Source organism: Lissotriton vulgaris, chromosome 12, assembly GCF_964263255.1.
Source record: "Lissotriton vulgaris chromosome 12, aLisVul1.2, whole genome shotgun sequence".
NCBI lineage: Eukaryota > Metazoa > Chordata > Amphibia > Caudata > Salamandridae > Lissotriton > Lissotriton vulgaris.
The window spans coordinates 145,340,424-145,365,567 of record NC_141700.1 but is presented as its reverse complement, the minus strand read 5'-3'; the positions used below and the strand labels follow the sequence as shown (position 1 = coordinate 145,365,567).

General features: G+C 50.1%; 1 protein-coding gene across 1 annotated transcript in view; it reads right to left on the bottom strand.

The window, feature by feature from the left end:
• CCT3 (chaperonin containing TCP1 subunit 3) overlaps window positions 1-25,144 on the bottom strand; it is a 201,329-nt gene that overhangs the window by 163,226 nt on the left and 12,959 nt on the right. The window lies entirely within an intron of this gene.

Genomic DNA, 25,144 nt, shown 5'->3' with positions numbered 1-25,144 from the left:
ATGTACCAGTCAGCAAAGGAAGAGCAAAATAGTCCAGTCATGCACAGAGGTCATCAATTGAAGATCCAAATTTATAACCTATTAAAAATACAGTACGGGGGGGCATGGCCAAGATGGCGACGGAGTAAGACGTGCCTGCGAGCTCCTCCGGCATCCCGAGCCCTTCATAGCTTTGTTTAACGGTATTGGGGCGATTTCAGCCCCGGCTTTTGACTCTCCTGGGTTCGCTGAGGCGTCCTGCATTGGTTTGTCCCTTCTCCCGTCGAGCTACGACACGGGACGGCGGACTTAGCCGGGGTGTTACTTTGGTGACGCACTTGCACCGGAGCGGCCTACGGGGCTTTGTCTGGGCGGCCTCAACTCTTCGCAAGAGGGGACTCGGGACTCTGGCAAGTGATCGAGTGAAGCGCTTCTGTGAGAGTCCCCCACACTGGAATTGTGACGAGCCTGCCTGTGATTCCGGTGTCCTAGCTGGCAGTTGTCGCCGAGCAGAGGTGACGAGGAGGCGCCGGCCTGTCTGAAGCTTAGCTGGACAGCGCAGACGACGATCGGGCGGAGAGGTGGTGCCATCTTGCCTCTCACCATCTGCGCTGAGGCGTCGCATCATGTCGACGAGGAATCGCCTGAATAAATCGGGGAAGGATGGTCCCGGTAAGGGGGCATCTGGATCGCCCCACGGTCCTAGCAAGTCACCGACCAAAGACGACGCTGATGGCCCGGTCACGAAGGCCTTCCTGATTGAGCTTTTTTCCTCCATCAAGGAGGATATCACGGAGCTGAAAGCACAACTAGCCTCCGACCTCCGTGAGGTCCGCCTTGATGTAGACGGCATCGGCGAGCATGAAGCGACCCTGGAGGAACACGACTTGGGCCTCAGTGGGGATGTCCATCAGCTACAGCAAGACTTGCTCCAGCTTTGCGAGCAGAATCTGGACCTCCAGACCCACTGCGAGGACTTGGAAAACAGATCCTGTCGCAATAACATCAGAATAAGAGCGGTGCCGTGGGATGGAGACGGTGGTAACCTCCGGGAATATGTGGAGGCTCTCTTTTTGCACATTTTGGCAGAGGACGATCGCAATGAAGTCAAGATGGACAGAGTACATCGGGTAGGCCTGCCGCGTGGCGCGCGCTCGCCGCCTCCCGACATCTTGGTTTGTGTCCACGACTTTCAGCTGAAGGAGACGATCCTGCGGAAGGCGAGAGACACTAACAATTTGCTTTTTCGTGGGCACAGCCCTCAACTTTTCCAAGACCTGGCGGCCTCGACCCTGCAAAAGCAACGGGACTTTCGCCCAGTCACGGCCTTCCTGAGGGAGCATGGGGTGTCCTACTCCTGGGGTCACCCCTTTCGGCTTATCTTCCGGTGGCAAAATAGACTGGTGCAAGTGCGAACAGTAGCAGCCGCCAGGGACTTGCTCGGAATGGAGGAAACATCTGCGTCGGCGGACGCCAGCGCCTCACCAAGAAGACGTCGCCGTTCCCGATCCCCAGCTTGGCAGAGAGTGGGTCGACATGGCGCAGCAGAGGGGCCATCCCCGTCGGCGAGCCAGAGTGAAAGGGGAGATGCTTTGGCCTCGGTGGCCCAGGTGACTGAATCAAGCAGAGTGGACAGCTCCTCGGCGGCTTAGGCCCCCTCAACAGCGGCCCGTGGGAGCCGGGGGGGCTCTACCACCTCAGGTACTCTGTGGGACAGTTCTCTGATGGAGGGTTACCCCGACCCAGGATTCGGGGGGGGCATTACCTGGGTCTTCTACCCCAGACCCTTACGGTCATGTCCGGCTTTCATTGTTCTTTTTCTACTTTTTGCTTTCCCTTTTTTATGGTTTGTTTCTGAGGCTCCTGTGGGTTTCGGTAGGCTTGTTGGGGATGGATCCCGGTGGTGGTGGATGGGGACCTGGTATGGCAGTGGTGTGTATGGTTTGTATTTCGAGTTGGGCTGTATTGATTGGAGCGCTGGGGGCGTAAGTTGGTCTCGATGTTGCCTGTTACGATAGGCTCCTGGAACGTTAAAGGCCTTAATTCTCCTCAAAAGCGCCAGAAAGTTTGGAAGTATATTTTAGATCATCAGCTAGATGTGGTGGGCCTGCAGGAGACTCATTTGGCCCGCAAAGATGAATCCAGGCTTAAGCACAGGCAGTATCCCCCGATTTATAAATCCTCAGCCACTACTAAGCACCGTGGGGTTGCGCTTTTGTTCCGATCTGCCCTTCAATTTCAGCCTGTGGGGGTGCGGGGGGACAAGGAGGGGAGGTGGTTGATGGTGAAGGGAATGCTCATGGGTAAGCTTTGCACCTGGGTGGTGGTTTATGCTCCAAATACAGGGCAACATGGGTTCCTTGAGACTCTTCCGAGTGTGATTGGGGTCTTTGGGGAGGGAGCGTTGATTGTGATGGGAGATTTCAATTTGGTTTGGGATAAAAGTCTTGACTGTTCACATCAACAGAGGACGGAGACGGGTCTCTTTTCCCCGGAGCTGCGCGATAACTTGTTAAGTCTGGGCCTTATTGATAGCTGGCGCTCCCTCCACCCTCACACTAGGGACTACACGTTCTATTCACATGTTCACCACACATATTCCCGTCTCGACCATTTTTTTGTGCATCAATCGTTACAGGGCGACCTGCGCGACAGCAACATTTTTCCACTTTCAGTTTCGGATCATAGTCTTTTGGCGACGTGCTTGATCTGGGCCCCAGAGTCGTCCCCTCATCGCAAATGGTATTTCCCGGCATCCCTTACGCGAGATGAGGAATCCTGCAAGAAGCTTCGAGCGGCCATTGGTGAGTTCTTTGATCTGAATAAGATTGGTGACACCTCGATCTTTACCCAATGGGACGCCTTCAAGGCGACGACACAGGGCACGTGCATTGCATTGAACTCCGCCCTGAACAGGCTTCGTCGTGAGGAGAGGGAGGCGCTGGAGGCAGAACTGACTACGTTGGAAACTGCGCATAAGCAGAATCCTTGTAGAAAGACACTTTGCCCTCTTGCGGCGGTGCGAGGGAAGCTCAGGGCGCACTATAATAAATCGAGCTGAATATACCCTCCTGCGCCTACGGCGCCTCTCCTACGCTCAGTGCAACAAAGTGGGGAAGCACTTAGCACGGCAGCTCCGTGAGAGAATATGTGGATGGCATTCGGACCCCCTCCGGGGTAGTGGAACACAGGGATGCGGTTAAGGCAGAGCTCTTCGGCAACTTCTATGCTGCACTATACTCGGCGGACCGCCTGGTGCCGGCCGCTCAACAAGCATACTTGGAGGCCTTGTCGCTACCGCAAGTCTCCAAGGAATGGAATGAGCTCTTGGAGGCCCCGTTTACAAGGGAGGAGGTGCTTTCAGCCATTCGGTCCCTCAAACCGCAAAAAGCCCCGGGCCCGGACGGCTATACGGCCTCCTTTTATCAGACGTTCGCATCCGAGTTGGGAGACCACTTGGTGCTCCTTTTCAACAACATGAGGGAGGCGGGCCACACTTCGGGCACTATGGCGGAGGCCATGATTTCGATTATTCCCAAGGCGGGAAAAGACCCCCTCCAAATGTGAATCCTACCGGCCCATAGCCCTCCTGAATGTTGATGCCAAATTGTATTCTTCTATCTTAGCCACCCGGCTCAAGGACCTTATGCCTGCTCTCATCCATCCGGATCAATCAGGCTTTATAAAGGGTCGTCAGACCCATGATAACACCAGACGGCTGATTCATCTGATTGAGAAAGCTGAACGCTTTAGGATTCCAGCTGTTCTGCTAGGCCTTGACGCTGAAAAGGCATTTGATCGGGTGGACTGGAACTTTCTCTTTAGTACTCTTCATGCCTTTGGCTTTTCTCCCAAATTTATAGATATGCTTCGGGCCAACTATCATGGCCCACGTTCGAGAGTCATGGTGAATGGTCATGTCTCACCATTTTTTGCTCATTCCCGAGGCACAAGGCAGGGCTGCCCCCTATCTCCCTTACTTTTTGCGCTTAGCATAGAGCCTCTTGCCATTAGGGTTCGAGAGGACCCGGATATTGTGGGCCTCCCCTTTTCGGGAGAACAACATAAAATATCTTTGTTTGCTGATGATGTCCTTTTGGCGCTAGCTGACCCCGGGACTTCCCTTCCGCGGGTGCAGGACGTGCTGTCCCAGTTCGAAGCAGTGGCGGGGTTTCGGGTGAACCCCGGCAAATCATACATACTCAATCTCACGCTTTCGCCCTCTGAGGTAGAGCGCATTCGACCGCTCACGCCCCTGGCCTGGTCTGGCTCCTCCATTCAATATCGCGGGGTCAAGCTGACCTCCTCCATCGCCACCCTGTATGCAGCTAACTTCCCTCCTCTGCTGACTCTGATACAGGCTGAGCTGAATCGCTGGAAGCCTATGTTTATCTCTTGGCTTGGACGCGTGCATGCTGTCAAGATGACGCTGCTCCCCAAGCTTCTATATCTGTTCCAAGCCCTCCTCATTCCCTTGGACGGGTTTTTTTTTTCGATGTCTGAAGACTATGGTTCTGCGTTACATCTGGCAGGGGGGCCATCCTAGACTCTTTCTTACGCTTCGCCGGCCCTTGAGGAAGGGCGGGGCTGGCCTTCCAGACATGCTTCTTTACTACAAGGCGGCACAACTCCGGGTGTTGGCTGAATGGACCCAAATGGAGTCAGAGAAGCATTGGCTGCATATGGACAGGAGTGTGGCGGGGCGCTCTATTTGGGACCTGGTTTGGAAGGCGAAGGGGGATCGGCCTCGCAACGCATACATTAGCACCCCTACGAGCACCACTCTGAAGGTCTGGGACTCTGTCTCCAATGATGAACGATGGACCTCCTTTCCTTCCCCCTTCACACCTATTCACTTTAATCCAGCGTTCCCGCCGGCTCTTGTTGAGGGGCCCTTTGATGGGTGGAAGGCGGGGGGCTGCCACGCACTTACACATTTGTTTCATGGCTATGAGCCGCTCACCTTCCAAAATTGCATGCGTGACTATGGTGTGCCACCTACTGAGCGCTACCGGCATGCCCAGCTGCTACATTGGGCATTGTCTCCTGAGGTGCGGGACGCTGCGACAAGGCCTCCCACGGATTTCGAATCTTACATTACTCGCACATCATCTATGAAGGGGGTGATTTCCTTCCTCTATGACTTACTGTTAACCACGGCTATCTCACCTCGCCCTAGATACATGGGTTTGTGGGAGGAGCACCTGGGGCGAGACATCTCCGATGAAGAGTGGTCCCATCTTTGGCGAGATCTACACACATTCAATCATTCGATCGATCTGAGAGAGGCACATATGAAGACCATGCTAGATTGGTATCTGTATCCGACCCGGTTGAAAAAGATTTTTCCCTCAGCTTCTGACAGATGTTGGCGGGGCTGTGGTCTCCTGGGGGACTTTCGCCATATCTGGTGGGATTGCCCCATCATACGCCCTTATTGGGAGGAGATTCTGTCTCATATTAGGGAGATCCTGGGCTACCAGATTCAAGATTCCATTGGCTTCGTGCTCCTGGGCCTTCGGGATTCGCTTCTGGAGCACCAAACCAGGGCTGATAAGCACATCCTTTGGCTCTGTCTGGGAGTGGCCAAACTGACTCTGGCTGCTGAATGGAAAAAGAGGGAAGCCCCAGCTCTTTCCCTTTGGTTTGCAAGGTTATGGAGGCTACTGAGTGTGGAGCGTATGGCGGACATTTTCAGGAATAACTTTAAGAACTTTACTTTCAGATGGGGCCCATTGGTCCGCTTTCTCTCACGGGGGTTGCCGTCAGCGGTTTGCCTGCCCACTATACGTGCCTTACATCTGTTTCAGGTGTGAACTGTGCTTGTGTGAATGGTTGTTGTCTGGCTGCCACCATAGGGGGGGGATGGGTGCACTGGGGAGGTTGGAGCCTCTGGGGGTGGGGGGGTGTTTGGTTTGTTTTTCTTTCTGAAGGGGGATGTGGACGATTTGATTTTTATGATCTTCCTTGTTGCGTTGTTTTTCTTATGGCCGAACTGCATGGAGGTGTACATGGACTTTGTCGACTGAGCCGCTGACTTGGATAGACTTGCCCGATACCAAGGCGGGCTTTCCCCTCCGGATTTCGCAGGGGGCTTGACATTCTCCCGGGCAGATTTTTGAACTTTTTATTTTTGAACTCTTATGTCCTGCCCTGAGTGATGACACTGCTCAGCCCTTCATAACTGTTACTGCTGCTCGGCCTTTTGCATTGGCCCCTGCGTGGGTACTTCTTTGTTTGCAATTCATGTGCTTTCATCCCCCTTTCTCTTCTGTTGTTTCTATCTTTCTATTCTCTCAATAAAAATATCTTTAACAAAAAAAATACAGTACGAAGCTAAAACACTATAAAACCAGAAATAAGGAAGCTGCATGGTATTTGGGGAACCACATAAGACAGACAGCTTGGCAACAATACATGGGAGCTAAAGCACGAATACATGTACAAATGACCAAGAAAATACAACCTTGATAAGTTTAAAAATGACAATAAGAAACGTGTCCGCTTATAATCTGCATCCTGCAAGTACTTCACTCTAACTCTATCCGCTGCATCCATCCCGACACCACCTGCACCCATCCTGACACTGCCGGTCCCCCACCCATCCCGACACCGCCCCATCCCGGCACCGCCTCGCCCCCCACCCCATCCCGGCACCGCCCTGCCCTTGCCCCCCACCACCGCCCTGCCCCGGCCCCCCCATCCCGACACCGGCTCCCACCCCATCCAGATACCGCCCCGCCCCATCCCCATCCCGCCCCGCTCCCGACACTGCCCCTCCCCACCCCATCCCGACACCGCCCCGCCCCATCCCGGCTCCATCCCTACACCTCCACCACCCCTACCTCATTCAGACACCGCCCCCATCCCTACACCGACCCCATCCTGATACCGCCCCAACACCACCCCGCCCCAAACCCATCCAGACATCGCCCCGCCCAACCCGCCAGGCCACCGCCCAACCCGCCAGGCCACCGCCCAACCCGCCAGGTCCCCAACCAATCCACCCCGACCTGCCCCCACCCCCAATCCGTCTAACACACCGGCCCCTACCCAATCCGCCCCAACCAAACACAGGCCGCCCCAACCAAACACAATCTGCCCTTCTCTCTGCCACAGAACTCTTCTCTACGACACTACTCCAACAGATCCAGTCTACGATCCTACTAGCCCCATTCCACTCTGACAAATCTACGTCACTAACTTTTAGCCATGCTGAACAGCAGTCACACTGGTGTACATGGCAAAAACACATCGCCAAGAGCTCTTGTATAGGAGAGTCCTTCTGGCTTTGCCAATGCTGGTTATATAGGGGCACATTCGCCGTGCGTTTCAAGGTCTGAGCTATAGGAGCACCTGCAAGAATGGCGTTAGAGACTGTATTGGTATATAGGATCCAGATACTCAAATTTGATCAGAGGAGATGCAAAAAGTTCTTATCTAAGTCAGCAGCTTTCCCCTTTAGTGCGGTCATAGCCTTCTCAATAGAAATTAAAGAATAATGTAGGCATTGTTCAGGGTGACGATCGCCACAGATTACCAAAGGGCTGAGGGGTGGCATCATCTACACATGGCTTGTAGGTCAAAGGCAAACCATTTGTGTACAAAAATGTAAAATGACTCTCCGACACTTCACCCGGAATATACATTTGACGCATTGACATGGAAAGAGCCATGTTTGACAGTGTGCCAAAGTGTATTCAAATCTTTATTAGTTGGTGCACTTAAAAACGTCAGCACAATTATTCCAATGTGCTTGAGATGTCCGGAGTGCAGTGTCGGAGAGTAGGATCTGCTTACTATGGTTACCCCCAAATTTTTGCTGGCGTTTCACTGTTTCTCAACTTTAGTCTGGCTGGAACCCTTCTATCCAGAACCCCAGCCTAGCTGCTTCCTCTATAAAATGATTGCATGTACTTTTAGGTACACTCCAGATTGGTTACTGGGGTACCCTTGTGAGACCCTGGTATATGGTACCATAGGTACTAAGGGGATATGTACCCCAGAGGCCTACCAGGGGCTAAAGCATGTATTATGCCACCCCTGGGAAGCCTTCCAAAATGGCATCACAGGACTGTTACTGCAGCCTGGGTAAGGTGGTGCATGAACCCCTTACTATGATATAGGTTACCTATATCTACCTTTAATCACCGACACATATAAACAGTTCAGTCACTCCTATGGCAGGACTTATCAATCCTGAAGGCAGAGGGTTTGGTTTTGTGTGATAGGGTGCCCATGTATGAGCAGGACCCCCTCCCCTGCAGCTTTCGTTTTCTATTCTCCAAGGCTGTTCTGTGATGCAGCCAGACCATATACTCTTAAGTGCATTATAACCTTGCGGTAAATGCTACCTTTGGAATGGCTGCATGGAAACATGTCGTGTTTGGTGTCAAACACTTAAGAATCTTACCACCCGCCAGTCCTGGCGGCGGGGGTAGAATTCCACCCGTCTAGAGGGAGAAGACATGTACACACTTACCTAACCGGTAACACTTTAAAAGAGCCCTAGCATCACAAAATGGATGCTGTAGCCACAGACACTTGTCCGGCCTCCGGCTGCTGGACAAAACTCTGGCAGGGAAGGCCTCGACAATAGGTTTCCTGTCACAACCACCTCCCAGACAGGCTTTAGTGTATTGGGGCTGGGTGGGTGCATTCAGAGAATGCTTTTCGGACAGTGCTGGGGGCACACTTAGTGTCCCTGTGCATACCCCAGTTTAAACCGGTTGCAGGGGCTCTCAGCCCCTGCTCTGGCACGAAACTAGGGAAAGGGGTGTCCCCACCCCCCTCACTAGATCCTCCATTAGGTGGTTCCCCAGAGTATGTCCAACCCCTTTCTTGAGTATAAGTAAGGGACCCCTGGCAACAGGACTTTAGATTATACCTGGACGAAACTCTGAAGTTGAATCCTGGAACTGCGACACACTATAGCGACTAGAGGACAGAAGAATCTCCCTTGAGGTCAAGGAGCGACTCCCCTGCATAAACAGGCACCAAAGACGCATCTTGCTGGTCTGCATTTCCAAGGCTCCCGCCGGATCCCAAAGTATTTGCGACTCAGGAAACCGACTTCTCAGAGGCCGACACGAGAGCCCAGCAAAGCAGAGACCCCCAGCCCTCACAAGTGACGTGGGACCGGAACTCCTTGACACCGTGCACATTCGCTAGTGCATCGACTTCCCGATCTTTCCCTAAGTTGTGCATTGGGCTAATTGTAGTCCAAGCCCCGAGCACCATCTGCACCGAAGATTGTGGGCCTACATTCCACGGGTGTTCGTGGGCCCGCTTCGAGCATTTCTGCTCGAGATCCCTTCGTGATCCCTGGTCCGTTGACTGGTGGGTCCCCACGAAGGTAACTTCTTTTCCTTGGGCTTTCCTGGTTGCTCCAGACGTGCCCGGACTCCCCACCAAGTGGCGAGTCACTCAGACCTTGCTGGTCTGCACTGAAGCCAATCTCTGATTTCTGCGTGGATTGCTGTTGACAAGGTTTGTTCGGTCCAATCCGGATACCAACACCACAGCACTCGACCTCTTTCGTGGGACAGCTCGAATCCAGCTCCTGGTCGTCCTCAACGCCTCCTGGTCCTCGTGGCTGAAGAGTCAAGCTTCACCTTCTTCACCTGAAATCACCCGACATCGGTGGGGATCTGCTCATCGCCTTCCTGCTGCACTTTGCAGCAGATCGCCATTGAAATAGACGACGAAACCAGACACCAAAAGTCACCTGTGCACCCATGTTCCCTGGGTGAAGCAACTCGAATAGTCCGGTGCTCCCGTAGGTATTGACTCAAGTACTGCCTAGTTCTAAAGGGGTTTGCTCCAAGTCCTCTTTTAAGTGTCCTTTATCTTTAAAATTCGTGGTTCTTATACCACTTTCTTAATATATGGTTTTGTACGCCCCTAGGGCTCAACGTATATTGTGCTAATTTACCGTATTTTCCGGCGTATAGGACGACCCGGCGTATAAGACGACCCCCTACTTTTCATGATGAAATGTAGGTTTCGTCCTATACTCGCCGTATAAGACGACCCCCACTTCCGCCGGCTGGAACCTTCTGAAGTCCCCTTTCCATGTTCATGAACTCAGTAGATGACGTGCGCTAGTGACGCTCCTCTACTTCCGATGAACGTGAGGATTATGGCGCCAGATCAGCGCATATACCGCTGTGTCTCTAGCCTCAAGACGCAGGAAGAAAATAACGAAATGCCCCGTGAGACCCTCTCCCAGCACTACGGGACTGTAAGTAACTTTGCGCTATTTTGAAATCATGTGCAATTTTTGATTACGGTACGTAATGTAGCGGTAAACGTGTACTTCTCTTCATGTACGTGTCATTGCCGGTCCTATTGTGAAGCGGGCAGACACCTTCGGATAAAGTCCTCATACGGCACAGAGAGTGTGAACGCGCGAGTAAGAGCCCAGGTCATATTGGAGGGTTCGTGGGGGCAAATTCATAGTCGGTAGAGCGTTGCTTGCACTCTGAAAATTTGGTATCCGGCGTATAAGACGACCCCCGACTTTTGAAAACATTTTAAGGGGTTAAAAAGACGTCTTATACGCCGGAAAATACGGTACTGTGTGCTAAATAGGTTTACTGAATGTACTTTTGCCTCTAGCCTCATACAGAGACTAGAGGGATTGGTTTAGAATAATATATATATATATATATATATATATATATATATATTATATATATACATATACATACACACACACACACACACACACACACATACCTGGTGTGGTTCTCCTTTTATTTGGTCATTCATGAGATTATAGACTGGTAAAACAAGCTGTTTTACATTCCTTCAAAACTTAGCCTGAAGGCTGCTCTCCACAGCTACCACTAGGATAGCTTTCTATATGGGTGGTCTTTAAACCTATCAATAAGGGTCGTTAGGACTGGTGCAAGGTGCCAACTAGAATACTGGACAGCATATGCCAGGCCAACTTCTCACATGCAATTTTACACTACGCTTTGGCTACTGGAATCGCTCGGGTTTCCTTCTTTGATAGCGTTCAGCTTTGCTTTCCGCCATGCAGAATTAAATCAAGAATTGTTTTTAGCCAGTTTCCTTGCAAGCTTGAAATCCTGGTCAAAAACCTCCTTATGCTTTGTAAAGCAATTGTTATGACCAGGTAAAAGAAGATCACCATTATCTAGCTTGTCAACTACTGGATTTAGAGTAGAAAGCAGAATATCATAGATTTTTACAATAGCATCTTCTGAGGTAGCAATAGCGTTCCATTTTAGTGCCCTCCTGGAGTTAGTGACTTCAAACACGCACAACCTGGGCATTTCACGGTGCCTCTTCCCATGCTGCCACATACCCATAACAAGAGGAAAATTATCAATTTCCAGTCTATGGAGGATTACCTTGTGATTCGAAAACTTCCATGCTGTAATGTCCAAGAGGATATAATCTATTCTACTCCTATAAATGGAGTCGGTGAAAAGTAAGAGACTGTGAAATGTCTGATTTTGTATGTCCATTACAAGCTCTCAGCCATGCAACAAGCAGATACTGCTTACTTGCAGGCTGCGGCAGACAGTCGAGTAATAGGTGGCACCTCTATAAAGGTGATGCCCCAAGAGGAATCCTCATCAGCTATTAGCTCTGAGAAGCATGCACTAGCCTCCAATGTAATGTTAAAATCCTCTGCTAGGATGATGTGCGACTTGGCAAGACTGTACAACAGCTCTAAAGTTGGGGAAACTACTTTAAAATAAGTGGACCCATTATAAACTTTAATAGGCAGCCAGGACTTCCCACCAGGCTCAACAGCCTCCAGCCACAATATGTCCAAGGACTGCACTGAAATCTCTCTCCTTTGCCCACTAATGTAGTTTTGACCCATATTAACAGGCCACCAGAAGGGCGGCCAGACACTGAATGGGTGGCGAACTTACTGTAGCTTTGAAATCTGTCCCTATGCTCACTTTTGTGGCCTGTGTCTCTTGGAGCACACACAAGTCACATGAGTCTATAAAAGCACCCCATTCTGAGTCTGCAAGTTTGGTGGAGAGACCTGCTATGTTCCAAGAGACTAGAGAGCCTTTCATTGCATTCCTTACTACTGGGCCCATCAGTAATCACAAACGTTCGGCCTACAGTATCCCAGGGGGAGAGGCCACTGGTAGTCCCCGATTGGTTCCATCTGAGGCCAACATAATTTGCCTTCATCTGTAGAGTAAGGCCTTAGCCCAGACATCACCTCCCCCCAGCCATGGGCATAACTGCAGCCTCAGATGAAACTCTTTCTACCTCAGTGAGTCAGTCCAATTGCTGAATGTCAGAAAGAGGGGCATAAGGATTATTAGTAGAAATAGTAAAACAGCTAACTCGCTGTATAGTTAGGCTGATAGGAAAAACCGCAGGTCTTCCACTGAGCTGATAAAAGTAGCCCAATGGGAGCAATTTACCCTTCCCTTTATTTTATATTCTTATAGAGCGCCAGACTAGACCCCCGAAGGGGTATCTCTGCGCTATAACTGCAGGTATAGAGAGAGTAAGAGAAAGTGTCCAAGGATGGAAGGACAGTTAATAGCTGGGAAACAAATGGGTTTTTAGGTTTTTTCTAAACGCCATGTGATTAGTGATTGACCTCAGTCCGAGCGGCAATGAGTTCCATAAAACAGGTCCGGTATGGGCCAGTGCACGTCCACCTTGCCTAGTTTTCTTAATTCTAGGTACTTTGAGTAGTAGCTGGTCGCTGGAACGCAAGGAGCGTCCTGGGGTGTAAGGCTTAAAAATGTCTATAAAATACTTAGGGCCCATCCCTATTAGACTCTTGTGTATGGTGCACAGAGTCTTAAAATGAACACGCTTCTTCACAGGAAGCCAATGAAGCGGAGACAGTAGGGGGCAGGATGGAGTCCTAGGAGGAGCATTCATGATGATCCTTGCGGCTGTATTTTGAATGACCTGCAATTTCTTGATTTGCTCCTCATTGGCTCCTTGGAGCAATCCATTGCAGTAATCGATCCTACTAATAACAAGCGCCTGCACCAGAGTTTTCCTGTGGTGATCCGGGAGATAGGGAAAAACACGTCTGAGCATCCCTATAGCCCGGAAGCAGGTGCCGGCTACTTGATTAACATGGTCTTTAAAAGTAAGTTGTTGGTCAAACAAAACTCCTAGGTTCTTGACCTTAACCTTGGGGGTGGGAACAGGACCAAGTTCCAGAGGCCACCAGTCAGATGACCAGTGTGTCGTCGCTTGCCCGAACAGCACAACTTCAGTTTTCCCGACATTGCACTGCAGACAGTTCGATGACATCCAGTCTGCAATGGCTCTCATCCCCTCTGCAAAAGATCTTTTTATTGCAGGTGTGAGAGTTTTGAAGGGAAAAAGAAGTTGGGTGTCGTCAGCGTAGGATACAGGGGTGAACCCGAAGGATCTTGCTAGGTTGGCAAGGGGGGCCACATATATGTTGAAAAGTGTCGGGCTCAGACAGGAGCCCTGTGGCACCCCCTTATTGAGCTCCCGATAGGTGGACTTGTGGGAGCCCAGCCTAACTTCTTGGGAACGCCCGGACAGAAAACTCTCCAACCATGCCAGAGCCTCTCCCTCTATTCCTACCTCCTTCAGGCGATGGAGAAGCACCTTGTGAGACACCGTATCAAAAGCGGCGGAAAGGTCCAACAGCACCAGAATCATAGAGCAACCATCATCCAGTGCCATTTTGATGTTATTGGTCACTGTTTGAAGTGCCGATTCTGTGCTGTGGTTAGGCCTGAACCCAGATTGGGAGTGGTCCAGGCCTTCCGTCGCTTCAAGGTGTTTCGAGAGATAGGTGTTCACGTGCTTCTCCGTGATCTTGCCTAGGTAAGGTAGGAGGGAGATGGGACGCAGGTTGGATAGGTCTGTCCAGGGAGATGAAGCCTTCTTTCTTATTGGGTTCACCACTGCCTTTTTCCAATCTGCCGGGACTTGGCCTGTTCTGAGGGAGGTGTTTACCATTTCGAGAATATGGGGGCCTAGTAATGGGATCAAAGGGCTGACCATTTTAGCCGGTACAAGGTCATTGGGGGATCCTGTTTTGATATGAGTACAGAGAGTAAGAAGCTCTGTATAAGTAATGGAAGGGAAAAACGTCAGGGAGGTTTTACTGTCTGAAACAGAAGTCGCGGTGGGACCAATTTTAGTTTGACTTTTGCTGGTATTGTTGGCAACTAATATCTTTTCATAGATAGTGTTAATTTTGTCCTCGAAGAACAGCGATACTTTATCACACAATTCCTGTGAAAAGTCGTCTGAACTTTCGCACGCTATAGGTTTTATAAAATTTTGTAGAATATTAAAAAGTTCTTTAGGGCTGTTACCTGCTTCTTCTATTTGTTGTGTCAAATGTAGTTTCCTCGCTGACTTAATGTTTTTATAATATTCTGATTGGGCCTTAAGGAAAATCAGACGGTTATTTTCAGTTTTGGTTTTTCTCCAGGCTTTCTCAAAACGTCTACACTTTTGTTTCTCTGCTCTCAGTTCTTTTGTATACCACTTTTCTTGTTTTGATACTAGGTGTTGTTTGTGTCTTTTTAGGGGAGCAATAATGTCAATGGTTTTTTTGATAGATTCATTAAGTTTGGCTAATGCAGTATCAGCTGTATCGGATTGCAAAAAAATGGGATCTATCCATACCTCATGAGCCATATCAATATTAATTTTGTGCCATTGACGTCTCCAAGAGGGGGGGGGAGGGGACATTCTTTATGGGTCTCGTAGGAGTAGGAAGAGTGAATTCCAACAAAGAGTGATCAGTCCACGATATACTGGTGGCTAAGGAACAGTTTATTTTAGTGGAGTTAGAGAAAATAAGATCGAGCATGTGTCCTCCTGTATGAGTAGGTCCATGGTTTTTTAATGCCAAGCCCAAATTCAGTAAATCTGTAATTAGAGCCATGGATTCGGTCAACATTGGCTGGTCAACATGTATATTAAAATCACCTAGAAGCAGAAAGTCTTCTTTTGATTTAATATGTGGGGCTAAGATTTCTTGGAGAGTAAGTGCAAAAGTGGGATCTGCTCCCGGGGGTCGATAGACCAAGGCCCCTTTCCAAGTAAAATGATTAGTTAGATGAAATTTAAAAAGCAGGATTTCTAATTGTGCGTTTGAGTGTTGTTCAATAATTGTACAATGTATATGATCCCTATATATAATTGCTAAACCGCCTCCGGTTTTAATGTCTCTGTCAAGGTGTTTGATCTTGTAGCCAGAGGGAATCCCCATTGCAATGGCTGTAACAGTGTGGGGTTTCAGCCAGGTTTCCACAAGGAAACATATATCCGGTTGGATGGAGTGTATTAAGTCCCAGACCTGATGCTGATGTTTAGGTAAGGAACGTACATTTAATAGAAAGCTTTTCAAACCCTTGACTGAGGTGTGACGGTCAGCAAAAGACACATTGGTGTTAGAAAGATGTCGACACTCAGGGCAAGAATAAGCTGCCTCAATGCGATGCCAGGGTATAATTGTATTACAACATGTGACAGGTCTTAGGCTGCGTAAGAGTAGGGATGAATATGGAAGGGGTTGGAAATTCTTACCGGTGACGGTTTGTGCGACAGGACGGGGCGAGGGGCGATGGACCCTGGCTCTGTCGCGGACGGGCGCAGACGGGCTTTTCTTCGGCGCTTCTTAGGCGCGCTCGAAGGCGCCCCCTGCGCGCAAACGCTGCGCGCTTGTGGGAAGGGCGTGGCTAAATAGCCCGGAGTGAGGTAGCCACTAGAGCGCTAACCTCAACTCCGGGGAAACCGGAAGTGCAGTCTGCCTGGCTCTTGCCTGTCCGCCCTCCGCACAACGGCACTATTGCCGGGTCGGAACGAGGCGGGCAAGCGGGAAATTGAGCCCAGGAGATTCAGAGGGAGAGGAGCTAATTAAAAAGGAACACGTGAGTCTGCCCAATTTAAAAACAGAGAAAACACAATTTAAAATGTTACAGACTCTAAAATCAGTCTGTTTGTTCAGCGTTTAGCGCTTCTCGCAGCCCCCTGAAATTACCAATTCTCTTTACAGGTGATAACACTCTCTTCGCACAGCAGCGGGTCTGGGAGACACTGCCACCGTCTCCCTACCGCGCCGGCTCGATGGTCAGGACGGCCCTTGAAAGTGCAAGTTGATTCCAAGATGTTAAAGGCTCTAGCAGCAACAGCAGGGGACATAAAATGGAAGATATGACACTCACCGTCTAGGTTTCTCTTGAAGAGGCCCACCCAGCTCCCTCTCTCGAGCTATCATTTCATCATAAAAACATGCACACAGGTACACATTGAGTAACTTTGTTACGCAGTTCCTCAAAGGATTTAACCTTATTGTCCACCAAGCGAGGAACACCTGCTAGAGCCATCACAAACGGGCATGGCTAAGTGGGTAGCGAAGCAGGAGGGGGTGACAAGCCCCTCTCTCCTTCATTACTTCCCGCTGGGTTTATAGGGAGTCTTTGTTCCCCTGGGCCCGTCGCACCAACGATCCCAATAGAACACGTGTTACCCCATCCACCACTCCTGATGAGGTTAAGGAAGCTTGGGTGAGGCCTGGCAGAGGTGATGGTACTGTGTGTGGGTATCCAGATATAGCTAAGCGGTTAATATGTTGTCCTTCATAGCCGCTTCTACTTTATCTAAGCAGGCTATAAGTGAGGAGAGGGTTGACGCCACTATTTCTTTGACTTCTACTGAAATCATATTCAGAAAGGACAAAACACTAAGCCCCAAGGGATAGGCATTGGCAACTGACCCGCTAATAGTATGAAGGGAGCAGAATTATCAATATTACCCTCCTCTTTCCTAGTAGGGAGTGCGCTTTTTCCTCTTGAGAGGGGTGTAGGAGCAAAGGAGATAAGTCATCCATGGTCAAAGGAAGCCACAGGTGCTTAAATGGTTGTAAACTGGTCTCCCTCGGGCAGGGTGAGATCTTCCCAAGGTGCCCGCGGCACCCTGAGGGAGAGGTAAGAGGGGGAGCTGTAGTGAAAGGGAGATCGTGAGTGAATGAAAGCCGGCACGCCACCTCCTTTGCAACCACACCTACTGACATGGCTTAGATGCCATCCAACGTTCTTAGTACAGGAGATCCGTCTTTTGGGGTTGAAATTACGAGAGTCTTTACAGGGCTCAAAAGAGCTTTACGTTTACTTCTACTACAATGAATTACTATTCCCTAGCTAGAGGATACAAGAAAAAGTACTCGAGAATATAGAAGTAACCAGAAAAAACCTTCAAATGTTCTAATATGCTATATTATGTACAAACAATACAAGAGTTAAAAGGTTAAAAATTTCTGATGAAAGTCAACATTAACATTTGCCATTGCATCTTGAAAGGAAATATCTTGTGCAGTAGAGATGATGATGTTGAAGTACATATAAGCACAAGCATTTACACTAGGAATTCAGAGACCAAACAGTACCAGACAATTTGCAGATAAAGTCCTGTCATATCTAGGGCAAAGGAGGTGTACATATAGCATAAGTAGCGGTTGCCGTGCTCAATAATTCAGTTGAATCAAAGTTGTGTCAAAAGCTTTCCATACAATCATAAAGCTTTAAATGTTTAAGTCTAGGGGATCTGCCCTGGTCTTTAGAGGCCTTTTTTTATCCTAGAAGGATCCCGACGCCCCAGCTTCGGGTCACGACCCGGGTTACAAAGCGACTTGAACCCCTTTCAGCACAATCAAGCCTATGCTGCTATTAGTTAACATTTGCTTCACAGCTGGTATACTGGGCAAGTTGGTAATCCCATTGCTCAAAGGGTCTCCTCGTCTCCACCAACGCAGCAAGTAAGAGGTCATCATAAACCTATCATTTCACACATACTGAAAACACATTTCTCCCACAACATTGGTTTTTGGGGAGGATATTGGTAGACAGCATAGAGATCCCATTACAAATTCAACATACAAACAACCAACATTACATATATTCGAGTTATGGAACCACAAATAGCAACCACCCCCTTTGGTGGTGAAGATTGTAAACCAGTAAGCCAACAACAAGATAAATTATTTCCAATTAAATGTGTAACTTGCACAAGAATGACTTAAAATGTCTAACATTGCGTATAACAACCTAACTCATAATTCCCTTGTTCATGAGCAACACAATAAAATAAAAATAGGTTATTTCGTGGCGAGTACAGTCGCTACAGCTACCGATGGAGCAGGCTAAAAATTAGTCAGTTATTAATAGCGAAAGAGGCAGACCAAACAGGAAAAATTAGACTTTTGCTGCTTTGCACTGCTGAGCTTTAATCCAAGACCATCATCTGAAGTGTGACTTGTAAAGCAAGGAATATGTGAGGATCAGATCGGTGTTCGATTTGCTGATTACGTGCATAGCTTTAGGATTGTAGAGCAATCAGAGAAAATCAAATTTGACTTTTACTTAAGGGCATCTATTTTGCGAATTTAGTTCTGCATTACAATATAATCAATGCAAGCCAACCCAAAAGCAGATGCTTCTACATAACACCGTGCTTAACAAAAACATTTTTGCCTAGGGTGTATTGAAGCCATTGTAAAATGCATTTTCTAGATTTATAGGCAACATTCACCCACAGTTAACACCAAATATTTACAAATACAAATCCTGCACGGAGACAGAATAAAATCATCAACCATTTGCATGGAAAACAAAAAATTAAAAAGTTAACAATTTAAATTGTGTTTAGTCAAAGTTGTACATGGTCTTGTATACAACGCCACTTTTATCGGTCAACTGTAAAAGTTCTAATCCATTTGAAACTTGGAGCAATAAAAAAATAAATTTCAAACATCTCCGTGCAAGTACTAAAAGACTAAAAATAAAAAGTCTGTTCTCACACTTGAACACCCAGAAAAGCACTTCTGGCATTCTAGGATCGAGGCTGGCCATGCCTAAGCAGCAGTAATTTTTAGTTGATCAATGTAGGAAGCTGGGTCTCTATGTACTATACCAACAGGAGTTATAGTGTGCAGAGTCTCCAGTGGTAGTGTGGGCGAGCAGTTAGGCTTTTCATTGGTTATCACAGTGGCAATAAATTGAGACCAATTTATTGAGACACACTCAATAAATAATTCTGAGACCAATATACAAAAATAGTACTTGGTTAGATTTATTTTGCAGAACCACAGAACTTCGTCATAGGTAAATAAGTTTTTCTAAAGAAATACTTTTCAGTTTAAAAAAATGGATGCTTTGAACAAGTTTCAGACTTTGCAATGTTAACCTATGGGAGTAAGAAAACATTTAGCATGCATAGATATATCAACTTACAAGAACAGTCTTAGAAAGTGAAGTGAAGGTCAGTATTGGGCAAGGTTCAGTTCAGCACCAACAGTGCACCACCGGCAGCACAAGGGCAACTGGGTGCGGGATGCAAGTTTGAGGTCTGACACCCAATACAAATCAATGGGGATTGGGTGCAATAGGTCAGAGGCTGCTTACTGGTAAATAATAAGCAATTGGGGGGTGGGAGGACAGTCTTCAGTGAGTTGAAGCAAGCACTGGCCAGGGCCCAAAGCAGCACCAACACAACACACCACCACCGGCACAGGGGCGGCCAGGTGCAGCGGGCCAACACAGCATCGGGTGCCCAATGCAAGGCAATGGAGAGCTGACAAATCGAACAAGGCCTGTAGGCTCAGGCCAGCAGGCTGGTCGAAGGAAACCTACTGCTGCAGAGGTAAGCAACGATGCTCGGGCGTAGGGGCACCCTTTGTCCTCTACACCAAGGACCAGAACAGAGGTGCAGGGGTGCCCATTGAGGCCGGAAACTGCTTACTGGAGCAGGTTGCGGTTAGGGGTGTCCCGGTACACAGGCTGCAGGCGAAGTCGAGGAGTCCAGGAGGTCAGCTCACAGTGGACTCGGCCCAGAGGAATCCGGTGCACCGGTGGAACCGGAGGGCAGGCTTCGTGTTCTTCATGTCAGAGTCTCTACATTGAAAGATGGTTGCTTCGCGGAACGGTCCGCTGTTCTCTGAAGTCTTGATCTTTGTTAAAAGCAGTCAGTTCTCACAGGGTTCTGGAGATAAACTAGGCTGCAGGACTTGTCTTTTGGTGCAGGATCGTCGAGGGCTGCAGAAGGCTGGGGCCAAGTCAGCTGGTCTCTGCAGTCTTCTCAGCTGGTGAGACTCTGTAGTGTCTGGCTCGTCTTAGGCTTGGGTCAACTAAATACTACATTCAGGGAAGTGCCAGGTGGTAGGCAATGGGCTACTTACCATAAGGGAGCCTACACCCTCTAAATGCTCACAGCACGAGGGAGGTGGGCATATCCCTGATCCTGACTGGAGGAGTCCCACCATCATTCAGATGGTGAGCACTAAAAAGTATTTCACCTCGCCTCCAGCACCTGAGGGGTGGAATTGGCAGAGTGGGCCCACCACTTATTCTTACTAGGTTTTCTCGCCTGTATTCTGTTAAAAAAGAAAAGAAATTTAAAAATTTTTTTTAAAAAGGTGGCGAGGACGAAGGGTGGCCTGCATCCTCTAACAGGAGAGGCTGTTGTCGCATTACAAAGGCGGCAAGGCCGCCACAGATGGCTCTTCATGACCAGGGGGAGGTGTGAACAACTTCACCCAGGAAAGGCATTGTTCTAGGCCTCAAAGAGTGCACCAGCACCCTCCCCCATGAGGGCAGAACAAGGTCTGGTGGTAGCAGGATGGCTCGGGCCAGTCGGTGACCACACCAATGATTGGTAGGTTCAGAGGATCCCCCCTAAGGGGTCCTCTGTGTGCACTTTTTAATACCTCCGACACTGGAATCGGTGCAGGTTTATTATGCTGAGGTGTTTGGTACCAAAAATCACATATTTCACTGAAGCCATCATGGAGCTGAAGAACTCGTAATGGCGAGTGTCCAGCCCATGTACTTACTATGGCTTCACTGGTCACTTACAAGACCCAGGAATCAACAAAGATATTGCAGGGGCATATCTGCTCATGCAGATATGCCCTCACAGGATATATTTTATGAACAACAGCGGTTCCATGCAAGCAAATCAGTACGAAACAATGAATATAGACGAGATCAGTACTATATTTAGAGCGACATGTCCAGCCGGACAGAGGTCTTCAATTTTTACTCAATTTGAAAGTTTTACATATATCAAATTATTACCTTCAACAAATCACCGGTGTGGGGCACAAGCCTGTACCCTAACACAGTCAGATCAAATACAGAAGGTGACAAAGAACAACAACAGGGCTTTTAAGGCAAAAGCAGAGGTTTTCTGTAAGAATTCAATGTACAGAAAAATCAAAAGAGCACCATTACATATACACAACATGTAAATCATAGGTTTTTAGATCGAGCCTGGAATAAGCATCTGAAGGATGCGTCCAGGCAGAGACTTATAGCTGCCTGTCTCGGGGGAATGAGGGACAAGAGTGTGTTACGAGCTTTTGCTGCCACGCCGTCCCGCGCCGTGCACATGCGCGCGCATATACACAGACAGACAGACACTCGCTCACACACCCCCCCCCCCCACAGTCACACACACACACTCCAAGACACACACGCACACTCACACACATACACAGCCCCCCGCCGCCGCACGCGCACACACACACATGCCCCCCGCCCTCGCAGCTCAGCAACAAGGCGAAGCCCCACTCACCGGCTTCCTTGGTGCGGCGGCGGCTCTCCTCTCATCGGCAGCTGCAGGGCCCGGCAGCAGGACTCTTCCTCCCTCCTTCGGCACCGGGGCGCAGGGTAGGCTCCTGCCTGCTCGGGTGCTCAAAACAGCCTGCGGCTCTTCCGTGGGAGGCGGGGTAGGCTCCCGCCCTCCTACTTCCTGTTTCCGGTTGTCCCGCCCGACTTCCTGGTCGCAGGCCGGCGGCGATGTTCGGTTTGTACCGGACCGCGGGTGCCTGGATAGGTATTAAAAGGAGCGGGGGGTCTCTCCGCCCCTCTCCCCCCCCCCGATGCCCCGGACTACTTCTTCCCTATGACTCCAGCATCGACGCGCGGAAGCAAACTTCTCCCTGGTCTGGAAGACTCACTCCTCTCGGAGGGCGGCGGCCCCAGGTAAGGGCAGAGGGCCGGGGAGAGGGTCAGAGGGGGCCGGGGAGAGGGGTGCAGGGAGCCGGGCGAGCTCTCACAGGGGGGAGGGGGGGGGGGGGGGAGTCTATGGCAGAGGCTCGCAAGTCATCTAACGCTGCTGAATGAAGCGCACGTGACAGGCGGCTCCCACGTGCAGATACATCTCTGCACCTGCCATGCTGTATCTGTCCGTCTGTCCTTTGCTCATGAGCAGCGCCCGACCTACATACCTTCAAAACCGGGTCACCTGCCCTTCTGTCCTTTGTCTACCTGGCTACGTATGTACAGACTGCAGAACTCACCCCAAGAGCCCCGTCAGCGCCCCTTGTCACAGTCTGCACATCGCTGCCCCCCTGGCTTTTTCACTTATTTCGCCCTTTGTCCTGCCGTCTGTCCATCCGTCCACTCAACCATACGGATGCAGCTACCCATCCGTCCACCTCCCTGTCCGTCTGTCAGCCCGTTCTCTTCCATCTGTCCCTTCTTCTGTCCGTCCATCCTTGTGCAACTCTCCACCCAACCATGTGTCTGTACATCTATCCGCCCGTCTGCCTTTCTCTCTTTCCATTGATTCATCCACCTGTCTGTCCATCTTTAGTTTTCTCGCCTGTCCCCGTCAGTGTACACCTGTCGATCGGCGGTCCATGTGTACTCTCTCTACGTTGTCAGCTCGTTCTATATGTATATCTATACTTCTCCGTTCTGCAGCCCCCCCCCCTTTCCTGATGTGCAATTGCTCTTCGTTCTTTCTCCGGCTCTCCTCTTCCTCAGTCCCTCTCCCTGACATGTCTGACTACATGCCCCCCCCCCTCACCCCCCTCCCGGCCCCCTCCTCAGCGTCTGTTGCCTGTCCGGGTCACTCTCTTGCAGCGCCTGCACCGATAGTTGCTTGCACATATAGCGCTATATGGTGTCTGTGCACCTCTCAGCGCGCCAGCATGCCTTCCAGCCTTTCACCACCCCACGCGCGGTCTCTTTAACTGCTCCTCTCTCGTCCTCACAGCGCTCACCCTCTCCACTCACGAGCCAGAGCATCTCTTTCGTTTTCACACTCCTCTAAGAGGGCTCGCATCTCACAGCACGCCTGCCTTTCGTGTTTACTAAAAGGTCTGCTGTTCCTTTGACTGACACCCAGCGGTCTCTTTTTACTGACACCCCAGCTGTCCCCTTTTACTGACACCCATCTGTCTCTCTTTATTGACTCTCCAACAGTCCCTTTTACTGACTCTCCATCTGGCCAATATTACTGACACCCCCTTCCCCTTTAAGTGATACCCCAGAAGTTCTTTTTACTGACGCCATAGCGGTCCCTTTTTACTGACATCCTCAGCTGTCCTTTTTACTGACACCACAGCTGTCGTTTTTTATGGAAACACCAACTGTCTCTTTTCACTGACACACCAGCTGTGCTTTTTTACATACCACAGCTGCCATTCTACTGACACCCCAGCTATCTCTCTATATTGACACCCCATCTGTACTTTTTCCTGATGCCCCAGTTCTCCCATTTTACTGACACCACAGCTGTTTTTTTTAGGTCTTGCCTGGAATAAGCATCAGAAGGATGCGTCCAGGCGGAGACTTATAGCTGCCTGTCTCGGGGGAATGAGGGACAAGAGGGTGTTACGAGCTTTTGCTGCCAGATTTGGGTGCGCAAACGCGCACGTTCCGTCCCGCACCGTGCACATGCACTCGCATATACACAGACACACTCGCTCACACACACCCCCCCCACAGCCACACACACACGCATACACAGACTCCAAGACACATACACACACGCACGCTCACACACATGCACGCTCACACACATACACAGGCCGCCGCACGCGCACACATGCCCCCCGCCCTCGCAGCTCAGCAACAAGGCGAAGCCCCACTCACCGGCTTCCTTGGTGCGGCGGCGGCTCTCCTCTCATCTGCAGCTGCAGGGCCCAGCAGCAGGACTCTTCCTCCCTCCTTTGGCACCGGGGTGCAGGGTAGGCTCCTGCCTGCTCCGGTGCTCAAAACAGCCGCGGCTCTTCCGTGGGAGGCGGGGTAGGCTCCCGCCCTCCTACTTCCCGTTTCCGGTTGTCCCGCCCGGCCTGCCTGACTTCCTGGTCGCAGGCGGGCGGCGATGTTCGGTTTGTACCGGGCTGCGGCGGTGATGCGGGGGGACGCACGAGGGGTAGGCTCCCTCCAGAATTTAATTACTTAAGGCGCCAAGGCGGCCGCAAATTATGGGGCAGTGGCGCTTTTGCTCGCACGTGATGGCCCGGCCACACACTGTTCAGTGCTGTAGGCCATTATAATCAGGCCGCCGCAGCATTCATTCTTCAGTTAGAATTTCCGCGCTGGCAGAGGGAATAAGTGCAGTGGACGGGTTAATGGAAAGTCATGACTGACCGGCGTCACTGTCGGTTTACAGCGCCGGCTGCCAGGACTCCGTGAGGACAGCAGCAGCCTGGACAGAGTCTGCCGTAGGGGTAGCTCACTCGTGGCATGAGCACCCAGCAGCCCAATTGCAGTGCGAGTCACCAACGTGCCAATCACGCTTCTGGGTGAAAACCATCACTGTAACTAGACAGTAGTTTCAGCCACTTACCACCCTGTTTGTCGGTGTTAACCACCAGTGTCACACACTTCGCAGATTGGCCTCAGATAGACAGAATGACGCCAGGCGGCATGTTTGTTTTTCATTGCAGCGCCGCCATCCGCAGTCTTTGTGCCATCTGACCCGACCCTTACAGTGTTGTGGGGAGGGTCATGGTGGAGGGTATTGGTTTGCAGCCTGCTGGGCCCATGCCTTCCTAAGCCCCCACAGATTTACCTCAGATTGTTGTAGAAAAACACTTCACAACTCTTGCCCTCTGATCACATATTGTTTCAGGAACGGGGGCACAGCGTTTGTTTATTCTCCCGATCCCAGGCCTTTTTCGGTTAGCAGACAGTACAAGCGTTTAAGTGTGACCTTGACCAGCCCAAACTGTCAACAGCCCCAGTCGAGGCTTGTGACATATGTACTGTAGAACCTGGGAGACAATACAACCCAGAGTGAGGATGTGGCCAGCCAGCAGCAACAATTTGGTTGGGAGCAGTGATAAATGTGCAGCGTGCTCACTGGCAGATGGCAGCTAAGTTTTTCAGAGATCGCAAAACTGCTGTCA